Raw genomic sequence first — 19810 nt, 5'->3', positions numbered from 1 at the left:
GTGTGTGTGTGTGAGTGTTGTGTGAGTGTATGTGTATGAGTGTGTGTTTACGAGTGGGTGAGTGAGTGTATGTATGAGTGTGTGTGTGAGTGTGTGTGCATGAGTATGTGCATGAGTGTGTGTGTGTGTGTGAGTGTGTGTGCATGAGTATGTGTATGAGTGTGTGTGTGTGTGTGTGTGTGTGTGTGTGTGTGTGTGTGTAGGCCCAAGCTTGACATTGAGTGTCTTCTTCTATCACTAGCCATCTTGGTTGTTTGTTTGCTTTGAGACAGGGTTTCTCTGGTGTAGACCAGGTTGGCCTTGAACTCACAAAGACTGCCTGCCTCTGCCTCCCAAGTGCTGGAATTAAGTCACCTTGGTTTTTGAGGCTAAGTTTCTCATTGATCCAAGAGCTATCACTTGGCTAGGCTGACTAGCCTGTGAGCTTTGGGGATCTGCCTGCCTTCACCTCCTATCCTGAGTGCTATATGTGTGTACTACTGGGGTTTGACATATACGTAGGTGCTGGGAACCCAAACCTGGGTCCTTCACTTATGAACCAAGTACTTTACCAACAGAGCCTTCTCCTCTATCTTTTTTATATAAAAAGATTCATTTTTATCATTCTTACTTATGTATATATGTATGTATCTGTATGTGGATATGTATGTACCAGGTGCCAGCAGAGGCCAGCAGAGGGCGCTGACCCCCTGGAGGGCACTGAGCATCACCTGGAACTATAATTATTGGTCCTTGTGAGCTGCCTGGTATGGAATACTGAGAATTGTGCCTAGACCCCCTTGCAAGAGCGCTTACCACTGAGCCATCTTTCTAGCTTCCCATCCTCTTTATGAGACAGGCTCTTGTTATGTAGTCTGTGATATTAGTCTTAAACTTGCTATGCGTCCCAGGGTGATCTTGAACTCCCAGTCCTTTTGACTGAGACCCATTAAATGGTGGTTATACTTAGTACTGTCTTATATAGCCTATGCTGGTTTCAAACTCAGTATGTCGTCAAGGATGACCCTCCTGTCTCTACCTCCCATGTGCTGAGATCACAGATGTGGGTCACCATGCTTGGCTTTCTATTGCCTCCTCCCCCTATCCCCCAGTCTCTAGCTACCTAATATTATCCCAATACATTAAAATCTCTAAAGTTAAAATCCTCAGTCTGGTCTTGACCGGATTCCTACTTTTGTCTTTTTCTTCACATTGAAAACACCCTGAAAATGTGTCTATGCTGTCTGTCTTGCCCCTTCCTTTCTGACCCATGCTTCAGTCCATCCATCACAGTGTGCCCTTTGCCTCCAAACTCTTCCCCACCATCTCCCTAAAGCAATGAGAGCTCTCCCCAATGCCAGTCTCTTGGCTGCTCTTAAACCCTTTCAGACGCATCTTCCACTAAAGCTCTATCAAAAGGGCTCCTTAACACTCACCTCCTCCTATTCTCTCCCTTTTGTAATCTCTTTCCTCCATGTTGGCTAAACCTAATCACTCCCTTAAAATAAATAGAGTAAAACAAAAGTGCGACGGGAAGGCATTGTTCTGTCAAGAGCAGGCTCTATTAGACTCCGTGCTAGTTTGAGAAATGTTCCTGGTAGGCTCCCGTATTTGAATATTTAGTCTCTGGTGGTGATACTGTGTGAGGATGTTCAGGAGGGACAACCTTGCTGCAGGAAGTATGTCACGGGGAGAGGTTTTGAGAGTGTATAGCCTCACACACATGTCTAGCTAGCCTCTCTCTGCTTTGTGCTTGCTTTTGAGGCCATGAGCTCTGGGCTTCCTGCTCCTGCCTCCATGCCAGCCATTTGCTGAGATGTCTTCCCACCATGATGGACTCTTACCCCTCTGGAATCTAAGCTCAATTAGCCCAAATAAACTCTCTTTTCCTTATGTTGCCTGCAGTCGTGGTGTTTTGTCACAGCAGCAGTGTTGACTCATACTGACTTGCCTGCTATCCCTATAGCCCTGAGGAGAGTGGGCTAGTTAGACTCACCTGTTCCCTTTCTTTCATTCTTCTTGTTTTTTGCTTTGAGGAGGCCAATCCTACACTGTGAGTTACTCCATGAGTGGCCCACTGGAGAAGGAACCCATGTCCTCAGTTTGACGCCCCTAGGTAAACAGAGTGCCGTCAACTGTTTGGAAAAGGGCCACTTCCAAGCAAGCCTCCAGATGGCAGCACGGCCAGGGCTGATTAATATTTTGACAGTTAAAAAGAGACCCTGTAAGAGAGGAAGCAGCGAAGCTGTGCAGATTCCTCTCCCACACAGCTATGTGTGGAATAATAAAGAAGTTTGGTCTTTGTCTAAGGTTCCTGTTGCAGACATAAACCACTTAGAGTCTCCTAACTAATACACCCCTACCTCCTGTCTCCCCATCTCTTCTCCCTCCTTTCTCCCTCTCATCCTCTTTCCCCATCAACATCTTCTTTTCCCTCCCTTTATGTCTTGTCTGGTGCTGCAGACCCTGAGCTCGCTGGGCAAGCTACTAACGTAAATGTTGATTTCAACTTAACAAAATCTACTGTCACCTGGGAGACGGGTCTCTGAGCGCAGCTGTAGGAGATTATCTTAGTTGAGAGGCCACTGTGGGCGGCGCCATTCCCTGTCCAGGTTCTAGACAGTATATATGGAGAAAGGGAGCTGAGCACATGCATGCGTTCACCTCCTGCTCGCTACCTCTTTCCTGTGGCTGCAATGTGACCAGTTTCCTCAAGCCCCTGCCTCTGTGACTCCTTTATGGAGATGAACTGTAACCTTGAACTGTGAGCTGAAATAAGCCCTTTCCCCCTAAAGTTACTTTTGTCACAGCATTTTCTCACAGCAATGGAAAAGATGCTAACAGAAGTGTTCTGCCACTGAACCGGATCCCTAGCTCCTGAGTGATAAGCATGTCTCTTTTTTGCATTTATTTATTTTGTGTGTAAGTGTGCACGTGCCACAGTGTGAGTGCAGAGGGTAACTTGCAGGAGAGGATTTTTTTTCCTTCCATCATATGGATCCTGGGTATTGATTTCAAGCTGTCAGGCTTGGCTGCAGGAGCCTTAACCCCTCATGCCATCTTACCAGCCCATAATGAGCACCTCTCCCACTTTTAAATCATACCTGGAGTTCACATGCCTGCGCTAACAACTATATCCACATGGGGTTAGTCACCGAGGTGGGGAGGGTGGGCCCTTCTTTCAGCCCTAAATACTGTAAAGGGCTGGAGACTCAGTTATAAAAAACAATCTTGAAATACTAGGATTGATGAGTTTCTGAGTTGAGGAACACATTCACAAGCCAAGTAGGGGGCTTATCCTAATTCCACAGAGGTAGAGTTTCCTACACTCTTCTAGAGCTCACCACGTGAGCCTTGTCGCATGGCTGTCTGTCTGTCCTGTAAAATAATCTGGTAGGTGGGACAGAGATCTGTGAGCTACTTAGTAAATTATCCTGTATGAGGTGGGAGACCCCGGAAAAGGCAATCCAGGAAGATTAGACTCAAAAATGGACATTTGAAGTGGGGTGAAAGGGGAATTCTGTGGTACTGAGCTCCTAGATTGAGACATTTGGCCTTGATTCTAGGTAAACAGGGTCAGAATTGATGCTTAGAATGCCTAGCTGGTGTCAGAGAGTTGGCTGTTGGTATTCGGAGTTTTCTGAGTGTAAGTGTACAGAAGCAGGGTGTCTTATTAGACAATTAGGTGACAAATGTGTTTTATTTTAAGCTATTATTCTTGATGTTATGGCTGTTTTGTTTTTGAGATGGAATCTCTCTGTGCAGCCCTAGCTGTCCCAGAACTCACTCTGCAGACCAGGCTGGCCTTGAACTCACAGAGCTCCGCCTCCGCCTCCGCCTCCGCTTTCCAGTGCTGGCTTTCTTTCTAAAAGTACTTTCCATGGTCAGCTACAACTTGGTTTCCTCTTAACTCCCTGTGTACTCTGCGGTTGCCCTTAGAGCCTTTTGCTTCTGCACCCTTACCTCCTGCTGTCTCTTAAGGTTCTCCTTAGACTTGAAATTTTCTTTCTATCTATAAGCCAGGGACACTACATTTATATCTGTGGTTCTGTTATTCACCAGATTTACACGTTGAATGGCCACACTGATATTCTTACCTGTGTTCTGCTCTCACAAGACACTCAGACACAACATGTGCAAACCTGAATTTGTACTTCTCTCGAATTCCTCATCCTCCAACACTGTCTCCACAAATGACTGTCACTCAGTTGTTCAAGGTAGTAAGCTGAGAGTTACTTTTTGTTTATTCAGCAATGTTTACTGCAGGTGTGGGGGCACATGCCCACAATCTGCATGTGAGAAGCGGAGGCAGTAGGATCACCACAAGTTAGCTTGCTGTACATAGTGAGACCCGACCTCACCTCTCTCTTTCTCTCTCTCTCTCTCTCTCTCTCTCTCTCTCTCTCTCTCTCCTCTCTCTCTCCCTCCCCTCTTCCTCCCTCCCCTCTCCCCCTCTTCCTCCCCTCCCTCTCCTCCTCTCTCTCCCCCTCCTCTCCCTCTCTACCTCTTTCTCCCTCCCCTCTCTCTCCCCCTCCTCCCCTCCCACTCTCCCCCTCCTTCCCTCCCACTCTCCCCCTCCTCCCCTCCCACTCTCCCCCTCCTCCCCTCCCACTCTCCCCCTCCTCCCCTCCCACTCTCCCCCTCTCCTCCCTCCCCTCCCTCTCTTTCTCCCCCTTCCCTCCCCCTCCCCGTCTCCCCCTCCCTCTCTTCCTCTCCCCCTCCCTCTCTCCGTCCTCTCTCTCTCTCTCTCTCTCTCTCTCTCTCTCTCTCTCTCTCATACACACACACACACACACACACACACACACACACACACACACACACACGTGCACGCAGGAGTAAGGAGGAAAGCGATATCAAGCTACAAGGGGCCAAGTAATGCTCTAGGCTGAAGGAAAGTTCTATGAGGAAAGAGATAATGGCATAAAGTTAGAGTCTGTGTATCTATCCATCCATCTCCCAAGAAGGGCTATGGAGGAAAATTGAGCAGGTAGAGGGATGGTGTGGAACTTTCGTTAAAGCTTCAGGCAGATGGTCAAGAGACCTTGACTAGGACCCTAACTGCCAACTTAAGAACAAGGTGGTCTGAGTAGCTGGAAAGAGAGAAACAGGGGAGATTATCAGAGGAAGCCAGTGAGTCCAGACCATGTACCACCTTAACTATTGCAAGGGTTTGGGGTTTTACTCTGAGTACTACAGGGACCTGTGGGAGGGTTCGGCTCAGAGGAGTCACATGATCACGCTGGCTACTATGTTTAGCACAGGCTGGAGAGAAATCGGCCACGTTCTGTTTTTATCTCTCAGCCCTCAGTCTATTTTTCTCACCTGTTTGTTTCACCTCTTAAATATGCAGCGAGCCATCTGCTTCTCCCAATTTCTGTTGTCGCTTCCCAAGTCAAACCAGCCACACCCCTCATTTTATTATTCATTTTGGTGAGGCTTAGGGACCAGCTACTGCATTCCAGGCTTGGGAGCTTTGGACCCAGCAGTGACAAAACTGACTTTGTGGCACCTATGCTCTCCCTTGGATTTATTACTGCTATTGTTGTTGTTATTATTGTTGTTTTCTTTTCAGGCACGTGTCTCACTATGTAGCCTTTGATGCCCTAGAAAACTTGCTGACCCGACAGTCACAAGAGCTTCCAGACTGCTAGAGTTAAGGCGTGTGCCACCACGCTCAGCTTGTATTCGTTACTGTTAAGAGCTTGCCATCTCTTACACTGCATAAGGCTTCACTTGCTCGCTTGTATACGGTAGTTTCTTCTAAGTCAAGTGGAAGTTTGAGGGCTGGGGTGTAGCCCAGCCAGAGAGTGTGTGCTTTGCACATGTGAGGTTCCCTAGCACCAAAAAGGAAGCACCAACCCAGCCTGAGTACTAGTTTGCTCACCATCTATAACCCCAGGGCCTTAACACTGCCAGTTGAATGAATAAAGGAATGAAAACCGGCAACAGTCTCCTGGATGATCTCACTCCAATAGCTTGAAACTTTCTTTGTGGGACCAGAGAGATGGCTCAGCAGTTACGGGCAGCTGTTGCCAAACCTAAGGACCCGAGTTCACTCCCCGACTTAAACCACAGAAGAGAACCTATTCCCAGAAGTAGTTTTCTGACCTCCACATGTGCACCATGGTGTGCCACCTCCAATACATAAATAAAATGAAATGAAAAATGAATGTTCTTTGACCCCGTCTCATGGTAAGAATAGCATGTTACAATGTCAGCAGAGACTCGTATGTATGCATGTGTGCCGGGGGATGTATACTGTGATTTGGAGGTGTGTCCCTAACGGTCCATGTGTCAGTGCTTTGGACCCTGGTCTATGGCACTATTGAGAAATGGTGGATCCATTAAGAGTGGCAGTCTGAGCTGGAGAGATGGGAAAAACATGTCCTGCTCTTGGAGAGGACCCGATCGCTATTCCCAGTGCCCTCACTGGGCAACTCACAACCACTTGTTCCTATAAAGGTCACTTTTATCTCTTCAGATGATGGTGAGATGAGAGTAGTACTCAAGCTGTGTGAATACATGGCTTGAGCTGAGCCCTGAGTGTTTCTTTCTCTGTTCTAAAATATCCCCAGGCCTAGGCCTGGAAGCTTCTAGCCTCTGTACAATCTAATCTGCCACGCTGATCCAATCCAGCTTCTCTGTGCTTCTGACTGAATTGCTCTGCTGGCCTCATACTAACTTTGACAATCTGTTCTAATCTTCAGGCTCCTTTTCATTCTCTGTTTTTTTCTGACTTCACTCGTGTCTAGCTTCTTCTCTCTATAACCTGTCTCTGTAAAACTGTCCAGGTAAACTGTCATACACACACATCACACACTACCACCTGTGTCTTGCCCGTTCTCTTTCTCCTGCTTTTAAGTAGCCTCCCTTTCCTGTGCTGTTCTTGTGAAGAGTTGGGCATTTTCTTTCTCTGACTCATCCTGTCAAATCTTTCTCTGATTTGTCATTTTGTCTGTCCCTCAATTAGATGTCACTTTCAAACACAGCTGCCTCCTTCTACAAACTAACCTTACCTTTATTGTTAGGGATTAAAGATGTGTACTAAGGGGGCTGGAGAGATGGCTCAGAGGTTAAGAGCACTGACTGTTCTTCCAGAGGTCCTGAGTTCAAATCCCAGCAACCACATGATGGCTCACAACCATCTGTAATGGGATCCGATGCCCTCTTCTGGTGTGTCTGAAGACAGCGACAGTGTATTGTAAACATTATAACTGTATGAGAGTGTACATAAGATAAATACATGCATAATTACAGCATACATAAGATAAATAATAATTAAAAAAAGATGTGTACTAAGGGCATGTCCGTATTCCAGCCAGATCATACTGGAATCTGGAGCTTGTCTGAATTGCAGCAGATCATATAGACCTAGAAGGTCTTTGGATGTGATGCCTTGCCAGAGCAGCCATGTTGCTGGATTAAAATTCCTCCCCATGCTCCAGGCAATCCTACACCCTCCTCTGGCTTTCATAGGCATATGTGGCATACCCTCCCCCCAACACACATAGCATACATAATTTAAAAATAAAGTAAGAAGAGTGGGAGCCTGGTGGAGTAAAGGAATGTTGGGGCTCCACTTTCCTTCCCTCTCTTTCTTTGATATACTGGCCATAAGGCAGAGGTAGGCAGATCTATGAGTTCAAGGCCAGCCTGGTATGTATTGAGAGTTCCAGGACAGCCAGGGATACACATCGAGACACTGCCAGTTGCTATAAATTAGCCTCAGGTGCACTGTTACCTGTTGGTGCTCTCTCCTGACATATACCACACACCACATACACACACATACATATGCATAAAATATATCTTAATTTTTTAAAAAGATTTATTTATTATATATAAATATACTGTAGCTGTCTTCAGACACACCAGAAGAGGGCATCAGATCCCATTACAGATGGTTGTGAGCCACCATGTGGTTGCTGGGAATTGAACTCAGGACCTCTGAAAGAGCAGTCGGTGCTCTTAACCGCTGAGCCATCTCTCCAGCTCATATCTTAAAATTTTTATTACGTAGCAATAAAATATTTTATTGTGTAATATACTAACATCATAAATGTATTATATGTTATATAACTATGTATTACACAATGAATAATTTTTATTGTTAATCTATAGTACTATATATAATTGGAAAGAATATAATGTTACATATTTCGTGTTCTAAAACTATATAATACAGTATACTGTTATAAAAGTATGTAGTAAAGCTATCTATTGCATATAGTGTTACATATAGTAAATTCTTATATATGTAAAATTTTTGATTTCCTAAGATTCTGAATAATTTGCAGGCCCCTGAATGCAGTACAGTTTCTCACAATAGGTCTCTACCCGGGCTGTTTTCTTTCTCTCCAGCCGTCCGCCTACCACTCCCTTTCAGGTCTCAGTTTCAATGTCACCTTGGGGAAGCTGTGCTGGCCCTGGGCTGGGCTGCATCCTCCTCCAGCATCCTGTGCTCATCCCCGGGTTAGCCTGCATTTCCCGCACTGAATCACTCGTTTTACTCCTCCAAGTGCACACTGTAGGTTCTGTCCGTTCTTATTTGTCAATGTATTTCTAGCATCGATTACCAGACGCTCAATAACATTGTTCTGTGAACCAAAGAGCAAACGTCTAGAATGCTCAGTGGGATTATCGTTCTTAGCACCGGTGCAGTCCCCCAAACACAGGAAGCATTCCGAGACCCCTCCTGAGTGAGTGGTGGACAGATGAGAGTCCTGATGCTCATTCAAGCAGCCTTAGAAAAATGGAGGGTGGTCTCCAGTTCCAGATTACTGTGCTGTGTGGCCTTGTCCTTCCTTCTGCTTGAGCAGAGGTCAGAAAGGGAGTAACGTGTGGCTCTGCAGCCTAGGAGGCTGTGAGTTTCTCTGTATGCAAGTCTGCCATGGCAGTGGAGGGGATGCCGCAGCCGATGGACGGACGGTCTCTGCATTCCTCCTGCTGGGTGCATAGACGCTCTAAGGCAAGTATCGCACATTTATTTAATAGTAAAGCCAATACTTCTTGTGTGTTTTCAGTACATTTAATGATAGATTTATATATATATTTATATATTATATATAGTGTTATATACATAAAATTATATATATATCTAACACATAATATACATACATATAATACTGTATGTATACTGTACTACATACCTTTATACCATTATCTTCCCTTCGAGGTGATTTGCAGGACTGGTGATGATGTGGCGTGGATAGATAATGAAGGGAGCAGAGATCTGAATGCTTCTTTTCTGTAGCGGTCCTACGAGCCAGCATCTTGGGGGATGTGGGATAAATGATTCCACAGATAGCTGACCTTTACTTCTATAAACATTCAAACATTTAAAAACTAAAAAGAATGGAAACTTTCCCAGTATACTGCACTCCTACATTGACTTTCCAAAACAGAATGTTCCAAATAGTAACAGTCCTTGCTGACGGGACCATCACGTCCGCCAGCCATTGGTTGTCATATCTGTCTCTTCTAGAGAGGGAATGCGCCTGGACATGCAAGCGCACGATGTGTGGTCTGAGGCCTGGTGGGTAATGATTTTAAATAATTTATCTATTTTTATTTCATGTGCTTTGTTCTGCTCCCTGCATGTATGTGTTAGTGTGAGCACGTGAGTTACAGACAGTTGTGAGCGCCATGTGGGTGCTGGGAATTGAACACAGGACCTCTGGAAGAACGGTCAGTGCTCTTAATTTCTGAGCCGCCCCTCCAACCCCTGATAATGATTTTAACAGTAATAGTAAAACTTTAAAAAAAAAAGATTTATTTAGTTAGTTATTCTATATAAGTACATTGCAGCTGTCTTCAGACACACCAGAAGAGGGCATCAGATCTCATTACAGATGGTTGTGAGCCACCATGTGGTTGCTGGAGTTTGAACTCACAACCTCCAGAAGAGCAGTCAGTGCTCTTAACCGCTGAGCCGTCTCTTCCAGAACTTATCTTCTTGTTTGAGTCAGACTCTCATTCTCTAGCCCACGTTCCCTTCTACCTCAGCCTTCGGAGGTCTGGGATTATAGATGTGAGCCACTATACTTGCCTGAACGTTATCTTTTCACAAATAAAACAAATCTCAAACCAGCCGGCTTTTGACCTTTTCTCTGTGTACTCCCTCCCTTTTGTAAGGGAAGAACAAAGTTTTTGCTGATGCATAATCTTCCAGAAAGACTAAAATGGCTGCCTCCGGGAAGCAGTATTTATTAAAAAGAAAGTGAGTCACTTCACGGGGTGTGTGAAAAGGGATTTGCCTGAGGGTTTAGACACTTTAAATCCTCTCTGTCTCCTGCAGCTGTCTGTGAGTTTAGTCTAAGTCCTCTCTGAACCATAGCATTGGAGGACTTTCTGGCCCTGGATTTTAGGGTTTGGGGCACTGGAGTTGAACCCAGGCATTAGCTTGCTCTAGCGCTGAGCTATGCTCACAGCCCTGCGCCGCAGTTCTGTGTGGCTACAGAATTCTCCTTAGGAAGGTAAGAAATGGGCATAACCAGCCAATGAGTGAGAAGGTGAAATAGCCAGCACGGCTTCTTGTGTTCCTGCCCCGCCCCCGCCCCGCCCCGCCCCCGCCCCCGCCCTGCTCCCTGCCCTTTGCTCTTCCAAAGCCCCTCCACACCACACTGTGGACCTCAGTGTAACCCAGTACCTTGCTTAGCCCTTTTTAGTCTTTTCACAGGTTTCTATGTGGATTTTTAATACCTAGACTGAATACTGGCCAGCTGGACGCTTGGATTTTGTTTTGTTTTTTGTTGTTGTTTTCCAAACCAACCAGCCTCTGCGTTGATCTAAACATCTGTTTACTATCAGGGTAACTTTACTATGCTTTGATACCTTTTTAAAATTTGATGGCTACCAGGCTGCTAAAGAATTTGAACTCTAGATTGAGGAAGAGATCCTGCTCGTAAGGACAGAGGCCACTGGATGGCTTTTTCTGGCCTCCACACGTGCACAGGTAAGCACACTTGAGTGGAGTGCACACCTACACACAAAACCCATATACTTTTTGTGTGCACACAATAGCAATAAACAATTGTGTGAAATCTTTTATTTTATTTTACTTTATTTTACATTTTTTTTATTGTCATGCAGCTAATGATAATCTCGAATGCGGAACCTCCCTAAGGGCTGGACTCACAGGCATGCACTGCTGTTCTACCAGGCTTTGAAATATTGTTCGTTTTTGTTTGTTTGTTTGTTTACTGTTGTTTTAATACTGGTTTGCTTATGTTAACCTGAGAGTCCGGACTCAATCCATTCTCCTGCTTCAGCCTCTCTCTCTAGTGGCTAAAACCACAGATGCTTAGCACCCACACCTGACTTAAAGAAGTGGGGTCTATACCGTCTAGAAAGAGAAAAGACTTTGAATTGATTCCACTTCTGGAAATAGAAACCCACAGCTCTAAGGTGTAAAAGAGTAGTCAGTCTGTCTACATTTGGGTTGTCAGTTTGTCTTCATTTGGTTAAACCCTTGGCAGGCACCAGATTCGTTCATCTACCCTCCCTCCCTCCCTCCCTCCCTCCCTCCCTCCCTCCCTGACAAGGTTTTACTATGTAGTCCTGGCTGGCTTGAAACTTTCTATGTAGACAGGCTGACCTCAGTCTCCCACATGCCATTCCCTCACAAGTGCTGGGATAAGTTGTGCACCTGAGTGTTAGCACTACAGTGAGTAACTTTACACTGTGCCCACTTCGTCAGCCTCACCGATTGGTCAGCCAGAGAACATGCTCAGAAGGAGGTCCTCTGAAAACCGTTCAGTGTTTTTTTTTTTTTTTTTTCTGCAGCTCCATTGTTTATTTTGCCCTCCGCTCCAAATATGACTTCCGTGCTAAACATTCTGCACATTTTCTCGCCCAAAACATATTTCTCATGTTCTTTTCGTGGATCTGGGGAGACATCTGTATCGTTTTTTGTCTTTTTCTCTCATCCCTATCTACTTGAAAGAACTTTTTTCCCTCCCAAATGTACAAATTTTCATTTTAGGAAATATGGCCTGCTGTGTTCTTTTTTTTTGTTTGTTTTTTTGTTTTTTAAAGATTTTATTCATTTATTATATATAAGTACACTGTAGCTGACTTCAGACACACCAGAAGAGGGCATCAGATCTCATTACAGATGGTTGTGAGCCACCATGTGGTTGCTGGGAATTGAACTCAGGACCTCTGGAAGAGTAGTCGGGTGCCCTTAACCACTGAGCCATCTCTCCAGCCCGGCCTGCTGTGTTCTTAATAATACCAACAATCTATATGTCATATGGCTATGTAACTAGATACTATTCTTAATACTTGTATTAACATTTAATACTCACAGCAGCTTTAAGGGAATACTTGCCTAGTTTTGTAGTTGGGTTACTTAAAGCATAGAGGAAGTGACACAGAAATGGAGAGTCAGGGGCTGGAGAGATGGCTCAGCGGTTAGGAGCACCGACTGCTCTTTCAGAGGTCCTGAGTTCAATTCCCAGCAACCACATGGTGGCTCACAACCATCTGTAAAGAGATCCGATGCCCTCTTCTGGTGTGTCTGAAGACAGCTACAGTGTACTTATATATATAATAAATAAATAAATCTTTAAAAAAAAAAAAAAAAAAAAAAAAAAAAAGAAATGGAGAGTCAGGTTTTCCACACACTGGAGGCTTCAGCCGGAGCCTGTGGATTTTACCCCACGGTAACCCCTAAGCCCTAGAGGAGAGCGTCTTTATTCTGTTGCTTCCACATTTCATTTTGTTAATACCAGCCTGGCCTAAGGCTTTATTTTCATTCATTCATTCATTCATTCATTCATTCATTCATTCATTCTTACATACTTTGACTTTTCACATGTATGCTGACTGGTTTTTATGTCAACTTGATACAAGCCACAGGAATTTTGGGAAATTGAGAAAATGTCCCTGGGCCGGAGAGATGGCTCAGTGGTTAAAAGTACTGACTGCTCTTCCAAAGGTCCTGAGTTCAATTTCCAGCAACCACATGGTGGCTCACAACCATCTGTAATGGGATCTGATGCCCTCTTCTGGTGTGTCTGAAGACAGTTACAGTGTACTCACATACATAAATAAATCGAGAGAGAGAGAGAGAGAGAGAATGTCCCTTCCACATGGATCGATCTGTGGGCAAGATTGATCTGTGTTCTCCATTCTTGATTGATGATTGATGTGGGAGGGCCCAGCTCACTGTGGTGATGATGTCCCTGGGGTGCTGATCCTGGGTGCTGTAAGAAAGCAGGCTGAGCAAGCCATGGGGAGCAAGCCAATAAGCAGCATCCCTCCCTCGGTGGCCTCTGCATTAGGTTCCTACTCCAACCTCCCTGGATGGACTCCAAGCAGAAATTAATCCTTTTGTTCCCGAGGGGCTTTGGTCATGGTGTTTAATCATAGCGATAGAAACACTAAGATAACTTCTATTTCCCCCTGGATTCTTCCAAATCAAGGTAATTCCATAGCCAATGAACTTTGGTGTAGATGTAAAAAAACATTTTGTTGTTAAATCAAACTCAGCAAACAAGTACTCATAGTTCCCGCCTCTTTTGTGCCGATTAGCCAATGGCATCTGACTGTGAAGTAGAGCTTCCACAGATGAGATGGGACACTGTCACCGCCTGCTGGGGACGAAAGACAGGAGCACTGTTGGCCTCGGTATGTTGCTGGGTTGCTTGGGTTTTAGCGCACCCTTTACAAAAATTATTGCCTTGCCAAACTATTTCCTCTTTGTGTGTTCCTTTGTGCCACATTAAGGTCATTCTTTAGGGACTGTGGACTTTCTACTGTCCTGGACTCAAGATCTGGCCTATGCTTTGTATCTTGAGTGAGAGGGAACAGGTCATTCGGTTAGTTTTAGAGACAGTTTGCACATCCACATCGCTTAGTATCTGTGAGGGGGTGGTTCTAGGGATCCGACAGATACCAATATCTGTGATCCTAAATTCCTTATATAAAATAGCACTGACTCCAGCACTGTTTTTTTCATACCTCATACAGCATAAGTGTTTATACTGTAGTGTTTGAATAAAGTAGTGTTGGAATAAAGACAAGAGGGGAAAAAAATCCCTATAGTAAAATAGGTAGTATTTCCTAGTTGAGTTTTTCATTCCTGGTTGATCGAGTCCATTGGTATGGCACTGACCAGCTTGGAGGACTGAGCATATAGCACTGACCTTGAACTGCCCTTCAGATCTGAAGCAGGGGATTGGGGGAGGTGTGCCAGTAAAGAGGGCTCTTAGGATCAGGACAAGATAGTGGGACTGACAAAGTTTAGTGGAGGAGGCGCCTTTGGTCCAGTCTTTGATAAGGCCTTGAATTTCATGCTCTGAAAAAAAGAAATCGTCAGGTGGAATTAACCTAACAAATGCCCTGTCAGGTAGCCACGTGGATGGAGAAGGTAGCAGTCCCTACAGTTCAGAGTTTGGGTCCCAGAAAGCTTAGAAGGTCGTTAGTTTAGGAGGGTCTAGGGCCCTCGGGAAGTCTTTGGGATTAGGATAGAAGTGCATTGCTCTGGGAAAGAAGCCTGGGGATCTGGATCGAAACACAAATTCCAGAGCTGGTGCCTAGGAGTGGCTGTGGAAGGCTCTGCTATCCTATACCAGAGCTGCTGTTCTATCCAGCCCTCTGTGGGTTGGGCCACACCAGGGGTGGGGTGTGTGTGTGGGGGGGACCACTGGTATCTGCAGGTCGGATGTAGTCCACTGATACATTTTGTCTTTTATGTTTTTGTATTCTCCAGAGGTCAAAGCTGGGCATAGAAGTACACGCCTAAAATCAGGCCACTTGGAGGCAGGAGATCAAGGGTTCATGGCCACTTTGAGCTACACACACACACACACACACACACACACACACACACACACGTATGTTGGTGAACACCTGTGGAGGCAGGAGGGTTAGAAGTTCCAAGCCAGTCCTACTACATAGAAGCTTTGTAGCAAATTTTAAGCCAGCCTGAGCTACATGAGACTTAAATAAAAAAAAAAAAAAAAAAAGGTGGAGGTGGGAGAGGTTCGAGAGATGGGTTAGACTACTCTTGGAGATGGCTATTCCAGAGGATCCAGGTTCAACTACATGGCAGCTCACAACTGTCTGAAACTCCAGTTCCAGGAGATCCAGTTGCCTCACACAGACATGTGCAGGCAAAACACTAGTGCACATAAAAATAAAAATAAATAAATCGCTAAAAAAATTACTAGTTCACTCTCAGTTTGGGTCCCCGATGTGCCTTATTTCCTCATTTTCCTGTTCCTAGCCTGGACACTGTCACCTGTGCTCAGTGTCTGTGGCCTTCAGACTAGCTGGAGCGCAGTCTCTTCTGTCCCTTCCACTACCTGTGGTTTCCACATCAGCTTCACTCAGTTCACCTTACCCGCTTGTCTCGTTGCAGGTGGGGTTTGCTACCTGCATGGCTCCCGGACACCTTAGCTTAAGTTCTCCTTCCTCTCAACAGTAAGTGCTAGAAACATTTGACAGAAAGATCCTGGAGCCATCTCAACAAGGGAGTCAAAGGCTAGCAACATGGCTCAGCTGGTAGAGGTACTTGTCATGCAAGCTTGGTGACCTGAGTTCATCCATGGAACCCACATAAAGGTGGACAGAGGAAACTGACTCTACAAAATTGTCATCTGAGATCCACAGGGTAATGCGGCATGAACTGTGTGCATACATTCAAGCACACTCAGGCACACACATGCACACAAACACACACACACACACCACTTCCATGCACACAGATAGAAGAAAAAAAATCAAAAAGTTAAAGGACACAAACTATAATATTTTAAGAGACTTCCCAACTCATCAATGAAGTCGTTTCCCTGTAAAGTGTCTGTGTACTTTCACAAACCCATCGGTGAAAGGAGGAGTCAGGAGAGTGTGTCCCACCCAGCACTTAGCTCAGAGGAGAAGCCTTTGTCTTGTTTTTAAAGGGAAAGAGCTAAACTAAAATAATACTAGATTATGAGACGTTCGAGAGTCAACTCTGTGCACTTGAGAATGCCAACGAGGAATGAATGAGTGGATTTCTCAAATGTTGCCACTGGGTTGGAAATGACAGAAGTCTGAGATGCCTCGGTGGGGAAAGGCACAGTGGCCTGAGCTCAATCTCTAGCACCCACTTTGGTGGAGGAAGAGAACTGACTCCAGCAGGTCGTCCTCTGACGATCATACATTATTTTATTTGCAAATAAATAAATATATGTAGTAAGGTTATTTTAAATGATGGAGTAACTCAGGGACAGACCATAGTGGTTTCTTTCTTTTCCTCCCTCTCCCTTCTCTCTTTTCTCTCCCCCCCCCCCGCCCTCCTTTCTATAACAGGCTCTCATATATCCCGAAACAGCCTTGGGCTTGCTATGTAGCTGAGGATGCCCTCTGATCCTCCTGCCTCTACCTGCATCACCATCTCAGAATAGGAGCTTCTGGAAAAGTATACTGCTGAGCACGATGGCCTTTGATCCCAGCTCTCAGAAAGCACAGGAGGGAAAGATCTTTGTGATTTCGAGGCCAGCCTGGTCTACACGTATACAGAACAAGTTCCAGGATGGCCAGGGTTACATAGTGAGAACCTGTCTCCAAAAAAACCAAACCAAACCAAACCAAAAAAAAAAAAACCAAAAAAACAAATGAAAACAGAAGGAATGTCTGTATCATATGATACATCAGTTATGCTTCTGGGCATTTACTCCAGAGAGATAGACACTTAAGTTTACACAGAAACCTATATACACAGACTGTGGTTCTAGCTCAGTAGTACAGCATATTTCTAGCATGTATAAGGCCTAGGGTTTAATCCCCAGCACTCGCAAAAACTCACAACTAAATAAAAACAGAATCTGCATAGCAGTGATCACAGAAGTTCAGGTAATAATAGCAAGTAAGCTAGAAACAACTGTGTGTACCTGGGGAGTGGATGAATGGTCTCTGGTATATCTGTGTACACAAGAGAACACCGCTTAGCAATAGGTGGAAATGAACATTTGACATGTGTGGCAAATTACATAAATCACAAAGGTAAAGGTCATTTAGGTAAAGATCGAAAGAGGAAAAGGTCCCATAAGGTACAGGCTGTAGATTGGCAGTAGAGTGCATAAGGCCTTAGGTTCAGGTCCTAGTACTGCTAGGAGAAAGGTCACACACACATCACATCACATTATAGCTCATGGTGTCTAAGGAAGGGAGAAGAAGGCCATATCCAGGGATAAAATGCACACTTCAAGGGCACATAGCCCGTTTTGTCCAACTAGGGTTGCTTCCTAAAGATTCTATTTCTCAGTGATATGCTAAACCGTGCTATTTTAGCAAGTCCTTGCGGGCCCCACCTCTGAACACTATTGCACCAAGTACTAAATCAACACATAGGCTGCTGGAGAGTATTCAGATACAAACCCAACAGGTGCCATGAGGGGGGCATGTGATCAAAGAGTGAATGCTTTGGGGGGGGGGTGTTGTTTCAATACAGGGTTTCTCTATGTAACCCTGGCTATCCTAGAACTTGCTTTGTAGACCAGACTCATGTTTGTCTACCTGCCTTTGCCTGCTAAATGCTGGGACTAAAGATGTGCACCACCAGCGGGTGTAAGGAGTGGTTCTGACCTCACTGTGGGAACAGACTTGTGCTCCTACACGGGATAAACTCTAAACACACATGAGGATGCACACGGGTTGAAAGGTCACAGATACTGACCATACAGTTCTGTGGATGTTTTGTTACGAGCTCCTGTCAATTTGCTGGTGTTGATGCCTCTCTATAGTTTTATGTCACACCATTGGAAGAAGATGGGTAAAGAGATAAAGGAGAAGGTTTGCCGTGTTTGTAACTTTGAGTCTACAGCCATTTTTAAAGTTTAATATTACGGGTGGCCATGTGGAAGTTAAGAGGGCAACTTTGTGGAATTGGTTCTATCTACCTTTAGTGAGAGTGGAGCCCAGGTTGCTAGTCTTGTGAAGCAAGTGCTGATCCTTTTTCTAAAAAAAGAGTTATTTTTATCCACGCTGCGTGCTTACGTGTTCTTATCTGCTGTGTGTGTGTGTGTGTGTGTGTGTGTGTGTGTGTGTGTGTGTGTGTAGGTGCTCTGGAAACTTCGGCCCTCTGAAGGAGCAGTAAGTGCTCTGAAATGCTGAGCCACCTCAGTCATCTGGTTGTCCTGGAACTTGCTGTGTAGACCAGGCTGGACTTGAACTCAGAGATCCGCCGGCCTCTTCATCCTGAGATTGGAGGTGTGTATCACTACCTCACGGCTACCTGTCCTTAACTGTTTTAAAGTGGGGGAGTGGCTGAAGAAGAAATTAAGATAGAGAGGAAGCAAGCTGGATGGCTAAGACTGACATTGGGAAGGAAAACAAACAGCAATATGGATAAAAAAATGAACCAGGAAGTATTTAAGGTTTATCAAGAGCCTTCAATCACCCTTACCTTTGAAGTCATGCTCTATAGTCTTCCTCACTCTGCCCATTTTAGATGGTTGTTTCTTCATTGTCTCTTAATTATGTTCAGAAACAAAGAGATCTATTCCTAGTGAACCCTACTCATCTTAGTCCATTGGGCGTAACCCTTGGCTTTCAGTTCTTTCTAGTTCTTAGCTTCTCCACAGATTAAACCTGAAGTTAGTTTCTTTGCTGCCAGAGTGTTTTGTTTCGTCTTTTAATATATCTGAATTTGATATCATCGCAGTTGCTAGAAGTTGCCAGAAAGCTGTCCTCCAGATAACTGTCCCTTGCTCTAGCTTATACCACTGTTTTGTTACAATTAGCATCCACAATATGCACTGTCATTGAAATTTCTATTTTTCTTAGTGGAGAAAGCTCTTGGAGAGTTTATTGTGAAGCTGTCGGGCTCCTTTCTTAGTTGACTGTGTTTGAATTCAGCTGAACTTCTGAGCCTTAGCTACTTCAAGCAGCATCATGGTTTAGTAAGGTTAATGCCTGAGGGAATATTAACCTTGCAGACAGTAATCTAATTCAGTGTCATCACAAGTGCATAATGCGGGAGTTTGAAGTTTTGCCAAAAAGCACCATTCAAATGAACATTCAAGGTTTGGGAGGTGGGTGTGGACAAGGAGAGAATTCCAGAAATGGTTATGTAGATATTTTCATTCCTTTCCCTCTCACCTGAAAGGTTATGTTTAAGTATTGCAGAGAGGTGCTAAATAAAGCCTTGAGGTTGTTATGAAATCATAACGAAGGTGCTCCATCTCTCATTAAGTTCCCGATAACCGTTCGACGTTCACTGAATACATTAGGTTACCTAGCTAACCTTGTACTAGTGCGTGTGTACAAAGGTCAGTAACTGTAAGCCCTCCCTTCGTATAGGCAACTCAGGGTCTTGGTGTTAGTTAAATGACTTCTTTGCAGACATGCAGACCAAGGGTTGGGCCCAACGAAGTTCTGACTGGGTTCTCTTGCTTTTTCTCGGTGCCCACATCCAGCATCGCAGTTTTAGTTTCAAGGGTGCAGGGTTGCATCTTTCGGAAAAAGAGGAGAGGCTAGGTAAGAGAATAAAGGAAAGATCCAAGAAATCCTGGCTAAACCCTTCATCTACGTTCCAGCCTCTTCCACTTCCCGGGGTCCGGACCGCTATTAATCCCCATTTTTCACTTCTCAGGGTGCCAGGCAAGCACCCAACCTCAAGGGGAGGACGTCCCTCCCAGTAGCTTTCTCAGATCTGATCTATTTCAAAGCATTTTCCTTTCAGGCCCATCAGGGGGACCCTCAGTGCGGGGCCAGCTTCCCGGGCCACGCTGCACTGCTGACACGCAGGCGCCGGAATCAAAGCCACGCTAGGTCTCGCAGCCACCTCTCCCCGCCAGGCGAGGGCGGGCAGCCCGGAGCGCTTCCTGTGTGCGAGGCT

At 45.1% G+C, this 19810-nt stretch overlaps 2 long non-coding RNA genes across 2 annotated transcripts; one reads left to right on the top strand and one right to left on the bottom strand.

Moving 5' to 3' along the window:
* Positions 1–7970: 7970 nt before the first annotated feature.
* LOC134480933 (WAS/WASL-interacting protein family member 1-like) lies at positions 7971–19771 on the bottom strand. Its single transcript, XR_015633515.1, has 3 exons — positions 18377–19771; positions 9132–9254; positions 7971–8925 (listed from the first exon to the last, which is right to left on the bottom strand). It is a non-coding gene; the product is annotated as a WAS/WASL-interacting protein family member 1-like (long non-coding RNA).
* Positions 10571–16537, top strand: LOC148002631 (uncharacterized). The gene is made up of 3 exons (XR_015633512.1): positions 10571–10936; positions 13519–13614; positions 15350–16537. It is a non-coding gene; the product is annotated as an uncharacterized LOC148002631 (long non-coding RNA).
* Positions 19772–19810: the final 39 nt, after the last annotated feature.

The sequence above is a fragment of the Rattus norvegicus genome, chromosome 11 (genome assembly GCF_021556685.1).
Source record: "Rattus norvegicus strain SHRSP/BbbUtx chromosome 11, alternate assembly SHRSP_T2T, whole genome shotgun sequence".
Lineage (NCBI taxonomy): Eukaryota > Metazoa > Chordata > Mammalia > Rodentia > Muridae > Rattus > Rattus norvegicus.
This window is presented reverse-complemented; position numbering and strand designations above follow the sequence as displayed.